The following is a 12,824-nucleotide window of genomic DNA, read 5'->3' as shown; positions in this document are numbered from 1 at the left end:
ACAGCCAGAGGTTTGCAGCAGCAGCAGGAACAGCCACAAGAATCCAGCAGTAACAGGAACAGTGACAGGAATGCAGCAGCAGCAGGAACAGCCACATGAATACAGCAGCAGCAGGAACAGCCACAGGAATACAACAGCAGCAGGAACAGCCACAGGAATACAGCAGCAGCAGGAGCAGCCACAGGAATATAGCAGCAGCAGGAACAGCCACAGGAATACAGCAGCAACAGGAACAGTGACAGGAATACAGCAGCAGCAGGAACAGCCACAGGAATGCAGCAGCAGCAGGAACAGCCACGGGAATTCAGCAGCAGCAGGAGCTGGAATGCAGCAGCAGTAGGAGCTGCCACAGGAACATAGCAGCAGCAAGGAAACGCCACAGATATGAAGCAGCAGCAGGAGGAACAACCACAGGAACACAGCAGAAGGAACAGCCACAGGAATACAACAGCAGCAGGAATAGACACAGGTATTCAGCAGCAGATGCAGGAAAAGCCACGGGAATACAGCTGTAGCAAGAAAGCCATAGATATGCAGCAGCAGCACTAACATCCACAAGAGTAGAACAGCAGCATAAACAGCCAGTGGATTACAGCAGCAGTGGGAACAGCAACAGGAATATAGCAGCAGCAGGAACACCAACAGAAATCCCACATCAGCACAAACAGCCGCAGACATGCAGTAGCAGCAGGAACAGGCAACGGAAAACAGCAGCAGCAGGAACAGCCAAAGGAATTCAGAAGTAGCAGGAACAGTCACAGCAATAAAGCAGCAGCAGGTACAGCCACAGATATTCTGCAGCAGCAGGAACAGCCACAGGAATACAGCAGCAGCAGAAACAGCCACACCAATACAGCAGCAGCAGAAACAGCCACACAAATACAGCAGCAGCAGAAACAGCCACAGGAATACAGCAGCAGCAGGAAGAGCCACAGAAATGCAGCAGCAGCAGGAACAGTGACAGGAATACAGCAGCAGCAGGAACAGCCACAGGAGTACAGCAGTATCAGGAACAGCCAGAGGAATACAGCAGCAGTAGGAACAGCCAAAGGAATACAGCAGCAACAGGAACATTGACAGGAATACAGCAGCAGCAGGAGCAGCCACAGGAATACAGCAGCAGCAGCAACAGCCACAGGAAACCAGCAGCAGCAGGAAGGGCCAAAGGAATGCAGCAGCAGCAGGAACAGCCACGTGAATGCAGCAGCAAGAGGAGCTGGAATACAGCAGCAGCAGGAACATCTGCAGGGTTACAACAGCAGCAGGAACACCAACGGGAATATAGCAGCAATGGGAATAGCAACAGGAATATAGCAGCAGCAGGAACAGTGACAGGAATCCCACAGCAGCAGGAACAGCCACAGATAAATTGTAGCAGCAGGAACAGACACACAAATACAGCAGCAGCAGGAACAGCCACAGGAATGCAGCAGCAGCAGGAATAGCCAAAGGAATTCAGCAGCAGCAGGAACAGCCACAAATATGCAGCAGCAGCAGGAACAGCCACAGGAATGCAGCAGTAGCAGGGACAGCCACAAGAATACAGCTGCAGGAGCAGGAACAGCCACACGAATACAACAGAAGAAGGACCAGCCACAGGAATACAGCAGCAGCAGGAACAGGCACAGGAATTCAGCAGCAGCTACAGGAATACAGCAGCAGAAGGATCAGCCACAGATATGCAGCAGCAGCAGGAACAGCCACAGGAATACAGCAGCAACAGCAGGAACAGCCACAGGATTACAACAGCAGCAGGATCAGCCACAGGAATATAGCAGCCATGGGAATAGCAAATGCAATATAACAGCAGCAGGAACAGCGACAGAAACCCCACAGCAGCAGGAACAGCCACAGATATGCAGCAGCAACAGGAACAGCCACAGGAATACAGCAGCAGCAGGAACAGCCACCGGATTACAGCAGCAGCAGGAACAGCCACAGGAATACAGCAGCAGCAGGAACAGCCAAAGGAATACAGCAGCAGCAGGAACAAGCCACAGGAATACAGCAGCATCAGGAACAGCCAAAGGAATACAGCAGCAGCAGGAACAGCCACCGGAATACAGCAGCAGCAGGAACAGCCACAGGAATACAGCAGCAGCAGGAAAGGCCAAAGGAATACAGCAGCAGCAGGAACAGCCAAAGGAATACAGCAGCAGCAGGAACAGCCACAAGAATACTGCAGTAACAGGAACAGTGACAGGAATAGAGCAGCAGCAGGAACAGCCACAGGAATACAGCAGCAGCAGGAACAGCCACAGGAATACAACAGCAGCAGGAATAGCAACAGGAACACAGCAGCAGCAGGAGCAGCCACAGGAATATAGCAGCAGCAGGAACAGCCACAGGAATAGAGCAGCAGCAGGATCAGCCACAGATATGCAGGTGCAGCAGGAACAGCCACAGGAATACAAAAGCAGCAGGAATAGCCGCAGGAATACAGCAGCAACAGGAGCAGTCACGGGAATATAGCAGCAGCAGGAACAGCCACAGATATGCAGCAGCAGCAGGAACCACCACAGATATGCAGCAGCAGCAGGAACCGCCATAGGAATACAGCAGCAGCAGGAACAGCCACAGGAATACAGCAGTATCAGGAACAGCAACAGGAATACAGCAGCAGATGCAGGAAAAGCCACAGGAATACAGCTGTAGCAAGAACAGCCACAGATATGCAGCAGCAGCACTAACAGCCACAGGAATAGAACAGCAGAAGAAAATGCCAGAGGATTACAGCAGCAGTGGGAACAGCAACAGGAATATAGCAGCAGTAGGAACAGCGACCGAAATCCCACATCAGCACGAACAGCCACAGACATGCAGCAGCAGCAGGAATAGCCACAGGAATACAACAGCAGCAGGAATAGCCACAGCAAATACAGCAGCAGCAGCAGGAGCAGCCACAGGAATATCGCAGCAGCAGGATCAGCCACAGGAATATAGCAGTATCAGAAACAGCCAGAGGTTTGCAGCAGCAGCAGGACCAGCCACAAGAATCCAGCAGTAACAGGAACAGTGACAGGAATACAGCAGCAGCAGGAACAGCCACATGAATACAGCAGCAGCAGGAACAGCCACAGGAATACAACAGCAGCAGGAACAGCCACAGGAATACAGCAGCAGCAGGCGCAGCCACAGGAATATAGCAGCAGCAGGAACAGCCACAGGAATACAGCAGCAACAGGAACAGTGACAGGAATACAGCAGCAGCAGAAACAGCCACAGGAATACAGCAGCAGCAGGAAGAGCCACAGAAATGCAGCAGCAGCAGGAACAGTGACAGGAATACAGCAGCAGCAGGAACAGCCACAGGAATACAGCAGTATCAGGAACAGCCAGAGGAATACAGCAGCAGTAGGAACAGCCAAAGGAATACAGCAGCAACAGGAACATTGACAGGAATACAGCAGCAGCAGGAGCAGCCACAGGAATACAGCAGCAGCAGGAACAGCCACAGGAAACCAGCAGCAGCAGGAAGGGCCAAAGGAATACAGCAGCAGCAGGAACAGCCACGTGAAAGCAGCAGCAGCAGGAGCTGGAATACAGCAGCAGCAGGAACAGCTGCAGGGTTACAACAGCAGCAGGAACAGCCACGGGAATATAGCAGCAATGGAAATAGCAACAGGAATATAGCAGCAGCAGGAACAGTGACAGGAATCCCACAGCAGCAGGAACAGCCACAGATAAATAGTAGCAGCAGGAACAGACACACAAATACAGCAGCAGCAGGAACAGCCACAGGAATGCAGCAGCAGCATGAATAGCCAAAGGAATTCAGCAGCAGCAGAAACAGCCACAAATATGCAGCAGCAGCAGGAACAGCCACAGGAATGCAGCAGCAGCAGGGACAGCCACAAGAATACAGCTGCAGGAGCAGGAACAGCCACACGAATACAACAGCAGAAGGACCAGCCACAGGAATACAGCAGCAGCAGGAACAGGCACAGGAATTCAGCAGCAGCTACAGGAATACAGCAGCAGAAGGATCAGCCACAGATATGCAGCAGCAGCAGGAACAGCCACAGGAATACAGCAGCAACAGCAGGAACAGCCACAGGATTACAACAGCAGCAGGATCAGCCACAGGAATATAGCAGAAATGGGAATAGCAAATGCAATATAACAGCAGCAGGAACAGCGACAGAAACCCCACAGCAGCAGGAACAGCCACAGATATGCAGCAGCAACAGGAACAGCCACAGGAATACAGCAGCAGCAGGAACAGCCAACGGAATACAGCAGCAGCAGGAACAGCCACAGGAATACAGCAGCAGCAGGAACAGCCACAGGAATACAGCAGCAGCAGGAACAGCCAAAGGAATACAGCAGCAGCAGGAACAAGCCACAGGAATACAGCAGCATCAGGAACAGCCAAAGGAATACAGCAGCAGCAGGAACAGCCACCGGAATACAGCAGCAGCAGGAACAGCCACAGGAACACAGCAGCAGCAGGAAAGGCCAAAGGAATACAGCAGCAGCAGGAACAGCCAAAGGAATACAGCAGCAGCAGGAACAGCCACAAGAATACTGCAGTAACAGGAACAGTGACAGGAATACAGCAGCAGCAGGAACAGCCACAGGAATACAGCAGCAGCAGGAACAGCCACAGGAACACAACAGCAGCAGGAATAGCAACAGGAACACAGCAGCAGCAGGAGCAGCCACAGGAATATAGCAGCAGCAGGAACAGCCACAGGAATAGAGCAGCAGCAGGATCAGCCACAGATATGCAGGTGCAGCAGGAACAGCCACAGGAATACAAAAGCAGCAGGAATAGCCGCAGGAATACAGCAGCAACAGGAGCAGTCACGGGAATATAGCAGCAGCAGGAACAGCCACAGATGTGCAGCAGCAGCAGGAACCACCGCAGATATGCAGCAGCAGCAGGAACCGCCATAGGAATACAGCAGCAGCAGGAACAGCCACAGGAATACAGCAGTATCAGGAACAGCAACAGGAATACAGCAGCAGATGCAGGAAAAGCCACAGAAATACAGCTGTAGCAAGAACAGCCACAGATATGCAGCAGCAGCACTAACAGCCACAGGAATAGAACAGCAGAAGAAAATGCCAGAGGATTACAGCAGCAGTGGGAACAGCAACAGGAATATAGCAGCAGTAGGAACAGCGACCGAAATCCCACATCAGCACGAACAGCCACAGACATGCAGCAGCAGCAGGAATAGCCACAGGAATACAACAGCAGCAGGAATAGCCACAGCAAATACAGCAGCAGCAGCAGGCGCAGCCACAGGAATATAGCAGTATCAGAAACAGCCAGAGGTTTGCAGCAGCAGCAGGAACAGCCACAAGAATCCAGCAGTAACAGGAACAGTGACAGGAATGCAGCAGCAGCAGGAACAGCCACAGGAATACAACAGCAGCAGGAATAGCCACAGCAAATACAGCAGCAGCAGCAGGCGCAGCCACAGGAATATAGCAGTATCAGAAACAGCCAGAGGTTTGCAGCAGCAGCAGGAACAGCCACAAGAATCCAGCAGTAACAGGAACAGTGACAGGAATGCAGCAGCAGCAGGAACAGCCACATGAATACAGCAGCAGCAGGAACAGCCACAGGAATACAACAGCAGCAGGAACAGCCACAGGAATACAGCAGCAGCAGGAGCAGCCACAGGAATATAGCAGCAGCAGGAACAGCCACAGGAATACAGCAGCAACAGGAACAGTGACAGGAATACAGCAGCAGCAGGAACAGCCACAGGAATGCAGCAGCAGCAGGAACATCCACGGGAATTCAGCAGCAGCAGGAGCTGGAATGCAGCAGCAGTAGGAGCTGCCACAGGAACATAGCAGCAGCAAGGAAACGCCACAGATATGAAGCAGCAGCAGGAGGAACAACCACAGGAACACAGCAGAAGGAACAGCCACAGGAATACAACAGCAGCAGGAATAGACACAGGCATTCAGCAGCAGATGCAGGAAAAGCCACGGGAATACAGCTGTAGCAAGAAAGCCATAGATATGCAGCAGCAGCACTAACATCCACAGGAGTAGAACAGCAGCATAAACAGCCAGTGGATTACAGCAGCAGTGGGAACAGCAACAGGAATATAGCAGCAGCAGGAACACCAACAGAAATCCCACATCAGCACAAACAGCCACAGACATGCAGTAGCAGCAGGAACAGGCAACGGAATACAGCAGCAGCAGGAACAGCCAAAGGAATTCAGAAGTAGCAGGAACAGTCACAGCAATAAAGCAGCAGCAGGTACAGCCACAGATATTCTGCAGCAGCAGGAACAGCCACAGGAATACAGCAGCAGCAGAAACAGCCACACCAATACAGCAGCAGCAGAAACAGCCACACAAATACAGCAGCAGCAGAAACAGCCACAGGAATACAGCAGCAGCAGGAACAGCCACAGGAGTACAGCAGTATCAGGAACAGCCAGAGGAATACAGCAGCAGTAGGAACAGCCAAAGGAATACAGCAGCAACAGGAACATTGACAGGAATACAGCAGCAGCAGGAGCAGCCACAGGAATACAGCAGCAGCAGCAACAGCCACAGGAAACCAGCAGCAGCAGGAAGGGCCAAAGGAATGCAGCAGCAGCAGGAACAGCCACGTGAATGCAGCAGCAAGAGGAGCTGGAATACAGCAGCAGCAGGAACATCTGCAGGGTTACAACAGCAGCAGGAACAGCCACGGGAATATAGCAGCAATGGGAATAGCAACAGGAATATAGCAGCAGCAGGAACAGTGACAGGAATCCCACAGCAGCAGGAACAGCCACAGATAAATTGTAGCAGCAGGAACAGACACACAAATACAGCAGCAGCAGGAACAGCCACAGGAATGCAGCAGCAGCAGGAATAGCCAAAGGAATTCAGCAGCAGCAGGAACAGCCACAAATATGCAGCAGCAGCAGGAACAGCCACAGGAATGCAGCAGCAGCAGGGACAGCCACAAGAATACAGCTGCAGGAGCAGGAACAGCCACACGAATACAACAGAAGAAGGACCAGCCACAGGAATACAGCAGCAGCAGGAACAGGCACAGGAATTCAGCAGCAGCTACAGGAATACAGCAGCAGAAGGATCAGCCACAGATATGCAGCAGCAGCAGGAACAGCCACAGGAATACAGCAGCAACAGCAGGAACAGCCACAGGATTACAACAGCAGCAGGATCAGCCACAGGAATATAGCAGCCATGGGAATAGCAAATGCAATATAACAGCAGCAGGAACAGCGACAGAAACCCCACAGCAGCAGGAACAGCCACAGATATGCAGCAGCAACAGGAACAGCCACAGGAATACAGCAGCAGCAGGAACAGCCACCGGAATACAGCAGCAGCAGGAACAGCCACAAGAATACAGCAGCAGCAGGAACAGCCAAAGGAATACAGCAGCAGCAGGAACAAGCCACAGAAATACAGCAGCATCAGGAACAGCCAAAGGAATACAGCAGCAGCAGGAACAGCCACCGGAATACAGCAGCAGCAGGAAAGGCCAAAGGAATACAGCAGCAGCAGGAACAGCCAAAGGAATACAGCAGCAGCAGGAACAGCCAAAGGAATACAGCAGCAGCAGGAACAGCCACAAGAATACTGCAGTAACAGGAACAGTGACAGGAATACAGCAGCAGCAGGAACAGCCACAGGAATACAACAGCAGCAGGAATAGCAACAGGAACACAGCAGCAGCCGGAGCAGCCACAGGAATATAGCAGCAGCAGGAACAGCCACAGGAATAGAGCAGCAGCAGGATCAGCCACAGATATGCAGGTGCAGCAGGAACAGCCACAGGAATACAAAAGCAGCAGGAATAGCCGCAGGAATACAGCAGCAACAGGAGCAGTCACGGGAATATAGCAGCAGCAGGAACAGCCACAGATGTGCAGCAGCAGCAGGAACCACCACAGATATGCAGCAGCAGCAGGAACCGCCATAGGAATACAGCAGCAGCAGGAACAGCCACAGGAATACAGCAGTATCAGGAACAGCAACAGGAATACAGCAGCAGATGCAGGAAAAGCCACAGGAATACAGCTGTAGCAAGAACAGCCACAGATATGCAGCAGCAGCACTAACAGCCACAGGAATAGAACAGCAGAAGAAAATGCCAGAGGATTACAGCAGCAGTGGGAACAGCAACAGGAATATAGCAGCAGTAGGAACAGCGACCGAAATCCCACATCAGCACGAACAGCCACAGACATGCAGCAGCAGCAGGAATAGCCACAGGAATACAACAGCAGCAGGAATAGCCACAGCAAATACAGCAGCAGCAGCAGGAGCAGCCACAGGAATATCGCAGCAGCAGGAACAGCCACAGGAATATAGCAGTATCAGAAACAGCCAGAGGTTTGCAGCAGCAGCAGGACCAGCCACAAGAATCCAGCAGTAACAGGAACAGTGACAGGAATACAGCAGCAGCAGGAACAGCCACATGAATACAGCAGCAGCAGGAACAGCCACAGGAATACAACAGCAGCAGGAACAGCCACAGGAATACAGCAGCAGCAGGCGCAGCCACAGGAATATAGCAGCAGCAGGAACAGCCACAGGAATACAGCAGCAACAGGAACAGTGACAGGAATACAGCAGCAGCAGAAACAGCCACAGGAATACAGCAGCAGCAGGAAGAGCCACAGAAATGCAGCAGCAGCAGGAACAGTGACAGGAATACAGCAGCAGCAGGAACAGCCACAGGAATACAGCAGTATCAGGAACAGCCAGAGGAATACAGCAGCAGTAGGAACAGCCAAAGGAATACAGCAGCAACAGGAACATTGACAGGAATACAGCAGCAGCAGGAGCAGCCACAGGAATACAGCAGCAGCAGGAACAGCCACAGGAAACCAGCAGCAGCAGGAAGGGCCAAAGGAATACATCAGCAGCAGGAACAGCCACGTGAATGCAGCAGCAGCAGGAGCTGGAATACAGCAGCAGCAGGAACAGCTGCAGGGTTACAACAGCAGCAGGAACAGCCACGGGAATATAGCAGCAATGGAAATAGCAACAGGAATATAGCAGCAGCAGGAACAGTGACAGGAATCCCACAGCAGCAGCAACAGCCACAGATAAATAGTAGCAGCAGGAACAGACACACAAATACAGCAGCAGCAGGAACAGCCACAGGAATGCAGCAGCAGCAGGGACAGCCACAAGAATACAGCTGCAGGAGCAGGAACAGCCACACGAATACAACAGCAGAAGGACCAGCCACAGGAATACAGCAGCAGCAGGAACAGGCACAGGAATTCAGCAGCAGCTACAGGAATACAGCAGCAGAAGGATCAGCCACAGATATGCAGCAGCAGCAGGAACAGCCACAGGAATACAGCAGCAACAGCAGGAACAGCCACAGGATTACAACAGCAGCAGGATCAGCCACAGGAATATAGCAGAAATGGGAATAGCAAATGCAATATAACAGCAGCAGGAACAGCGACAGAAACCCCACAGCAGCAGGAACAGCCACAGATATGCAGCAGCAACAGGAACAGCCACAGGAATACAGCAGCAGCAGGAACAGCCAACGGAATACAGCAGCAGCAGGAACAGCCAAAGGAATACAGCAGCAGCAGGAACAGCCAAAGGAATACAGCAGCAGCAGGAACAGCCACAGGAATACAGCAGCAGCAGGAAAGGCCAAAGGAATACAGCAGCAGCAGGAACAGCCAAATGAATAAAGCAGCAGCAGGAACAGCCACAAGAATACTGCAGTAACAGGAACATTGACAGAAATACAGCAGCAGCAGGAACAGCCACAGGAATACAGCAGCAGCAGGAACAGCCACAGGAATACAACAGCAGCAGGAATAGCCACAGGAACACAGCAGCAGCAGGAGCAGCCACAGGAATATAGCAGCAGCAGGAACAGCCACAGGAATACAGCAGCAACAGGAACAGTGACAGGAATACAGCAGCAGCAGGAACAGCCACAGGAATACAGCAACAACAGGAAGAGTGACAGGAATACAGCAGCAGCAGGAACAGCCACAGGAATACAGCAGCAGCAGCAGCAGCAGCCACAGGAATATAGCAGCAGCAGGAACAGCCACAGATATGCAGCAGTAGCAGGAACAGCCAAAGATATGAAGCAGCAGCAGGAACCACCACAGGAATATAGCAGCAGCAGGAACAGCCACAGGAATATAGCAGTATCAGAAACAGCCAGAGGAATACAGCAGCAGCAGGAACAGCCACAAGAATACAGCAGTAACAGGAACAGTGACAGGAATACAGCAGCAGCAGGAACAGCCACAGGAATACAGCAGCAGCAGGAACAGCCACAGGAATACAGCAGCAACAGGAACAGTGACAGGAATACAGCAGCAGCAGGAACAGCCACAGGAATGCAGCAGCAGCAGGAACAGCCAAAGGGAATTCAGCAGCAGCAGGAGCTGGAATACAGCAGGAGTAGGAACTGCCACAGGAACATAGCAGCAGCAAGGAAACGCCACAGATATGACGCAGCAGCAGGAGGAACAACCACAGGAACACAGCAGAAGGAACAGCCACAGGAATACAGCAGCAACAGGAACAGTGACAGGAATACAGCAGCAGCAGGAACAGCCACAGGAATACAGCAACAACAGGAACAGTGACAGGAATACAGCAGCAGCAGGAACAGCCACAGGAATACAGCAGCAGCAGGAACAGCCACGGGAATTAGGCAGAAGCAGGAGCTGGAATACAGCAGCAGTAGGAAGAGCCACAGAATTGCAGCAGCAGCAGGAACAGTGACAGGAATTCAGCAGCAGCAGGAACAACGAAAGGTATAGGGTAGCAGCAGAAACTGCCACAGGAATACAGCAGCAGCAGGATCAGCCACAGATATGCAGGTGCAGCAGGAACAGCCACAGGAATACAACAGCAGCAGGAATAGCCACCGGAATACAGCAGCAGCAGGAGCAGCCACGGGAATATAGCAGCAGCAGGAACAGCCACAGATATGCAGCAGCAGCAGGAACCACCACAGATATGCAGCAGAAGCAGGAACCGCCACAGGAATACAGCAGCAGCAGGAACAGCCACAGGAATACAGCAGTATCAGGAACAGCAACAGGAATACAGCAGCAGATGCAGGAAAAACCACAGGAATACAGCTGTAGCAAGAACAGCCACAGATATGCAGCAGCAGCACTAACAGCCACAGGAATAGAACAGCAGCAGAAACAGCCAGAGGATTACAGCAGCAGTGGGAACAGCAACAGGAATATAGCAGCAGTAGGAACAGCGACCGAAATCCCACATCAGCACGAACAGCCACAGACATGCAGCAGCAGCAGGAATAGCCAAAGGAATGCAACAGCAGCAGGAATTTCCACAGCAAATACAGCAGCAGCAGCAGGAGCAGACAGAGGAATATAGCAGCAGCAGGAACAGCCACAGATATGCAGCAGTAGCAGGAACAGCAACAGATATGAAGCAGCAGCAGGAACCACCACAGGAATATAGCAGCAGCAGGAACAGCCACAGGAATATAGCAGTATCAGAAACAGCCAGAGGAATACAGCAGCAGCAGGAACAGCCACAGGAATACAGCAGCAGCAGGAGCAGCCACAGGAATATAGCAGCAGCAGGAACAGCCACAGGAATACAGCAGCAACAGGAACAGTGACAGGAATACAGCAGCAGCAGGAACAGCCACAGGAATACAGCAGCAGCAGGAACAGCCACGGGAATTCAGCAGCAGCAGGAGCTGGAATACAGCAGCAGTAGGAACTGCCACAGAACCATAGCAGCAGCAAGGAAACGCCACAGATATGAAGCAGCAGCAGGAGGAACAACCACAGGAACACAGCAGAAGGAACAGCCACAGGAATACAACAGCAGCAGGAATAGACACAGGCATACAGCAAGAGATGCAGGAAAAGCCACGGGAATACAGCTGTAGCAAGAACAGCCTTAGATATGCAGCAGCAGCACTAACATCCACAGGAATAGAACAGCAGCAGAAACAGCCAGTGGATTACAGCAGCAGTGGGAACAGCAACAGGAATATAGCAGCAGCAGGAACACCAACAGAAATCCCACATCAGCACAAACAGCCACAGACATGCAGTAGCAGCAGGAACAGGCAACGGAATACAGCAGCAGCAGGAACAGCCAAAGGAATTCAGAAGTAGCAGGAACAGCCAGAGGAATACAGCAGCAGTAGGAACAGCCAAAGGAATACAGCAGCAACAGGAACATTGACAGGAATACAGCAGCAGCAGGAGCAGCCACAGGAATACAGCAGCAGCAGGAACAGCCACAGGAAACCAACAGCAGCAGGAAGGGCCAAAGGAATACAGCAGCAGCAGGAACAGCCACGTGAATGCAGCAGCAGCAGGAGCTGGAATACAGCAGCAGCAGGAACAGCTGCAGGATTACAACAGCAGCAGGAACAGCCACAGGAATATAGCAGCAATGGGAATAGCAACAGGAATATAGCAGCAGCAGGAACAGCGACAGGAATCCCACAGCAGCAGGAACAGCCACAGATAAATAGCAGCAGCAGGAACAGACACACAAATACAGCAGCAGCAGGAACAGCCACGGGAATGCAGCAGCAGCAGGAATAGCCAAAGAAATTCAGCAGCAGCAGGAACAGCCACAAATATGCAGCAGCAGCAGGAACAGCCACAGGAATGCAGCAGCAGCAGGGACAGCCACAGGAATACAGCTGCAGGAGCAGGAACAGCCACACGAATACAACAGCAGAAGGACCAGCCACAGGAATACAGCAGCAGCAGGAACAGCCACAGGAATTCAGCAGCAGCAGGAACAGCTACAGGAATACAGCAGAAGAAGGATCAGCCACAGATATGCAGCAGCAGCAGGAACAGCCACAGGAATACAGCAGCAAC

The sequence above is a fragment of the Carcharodon carcharias genome, chromosome 12 (genome assembly GCF_017639515.1).
Source record: "Carcharodon carcharias isolate sCarCar2 chromosome 12, sCarCar2.pri, whole genome shotgun sequence".
Taxonomy (NCBI): Eukaryota; Metazoa; Chordata; class Chondrichthyes; order Lamniformes; family Lamnidae; genus Carcharodon; species Carcharodon carcharias.
This window is presented reverse-complemented; position numbering follows the sequence as displayed.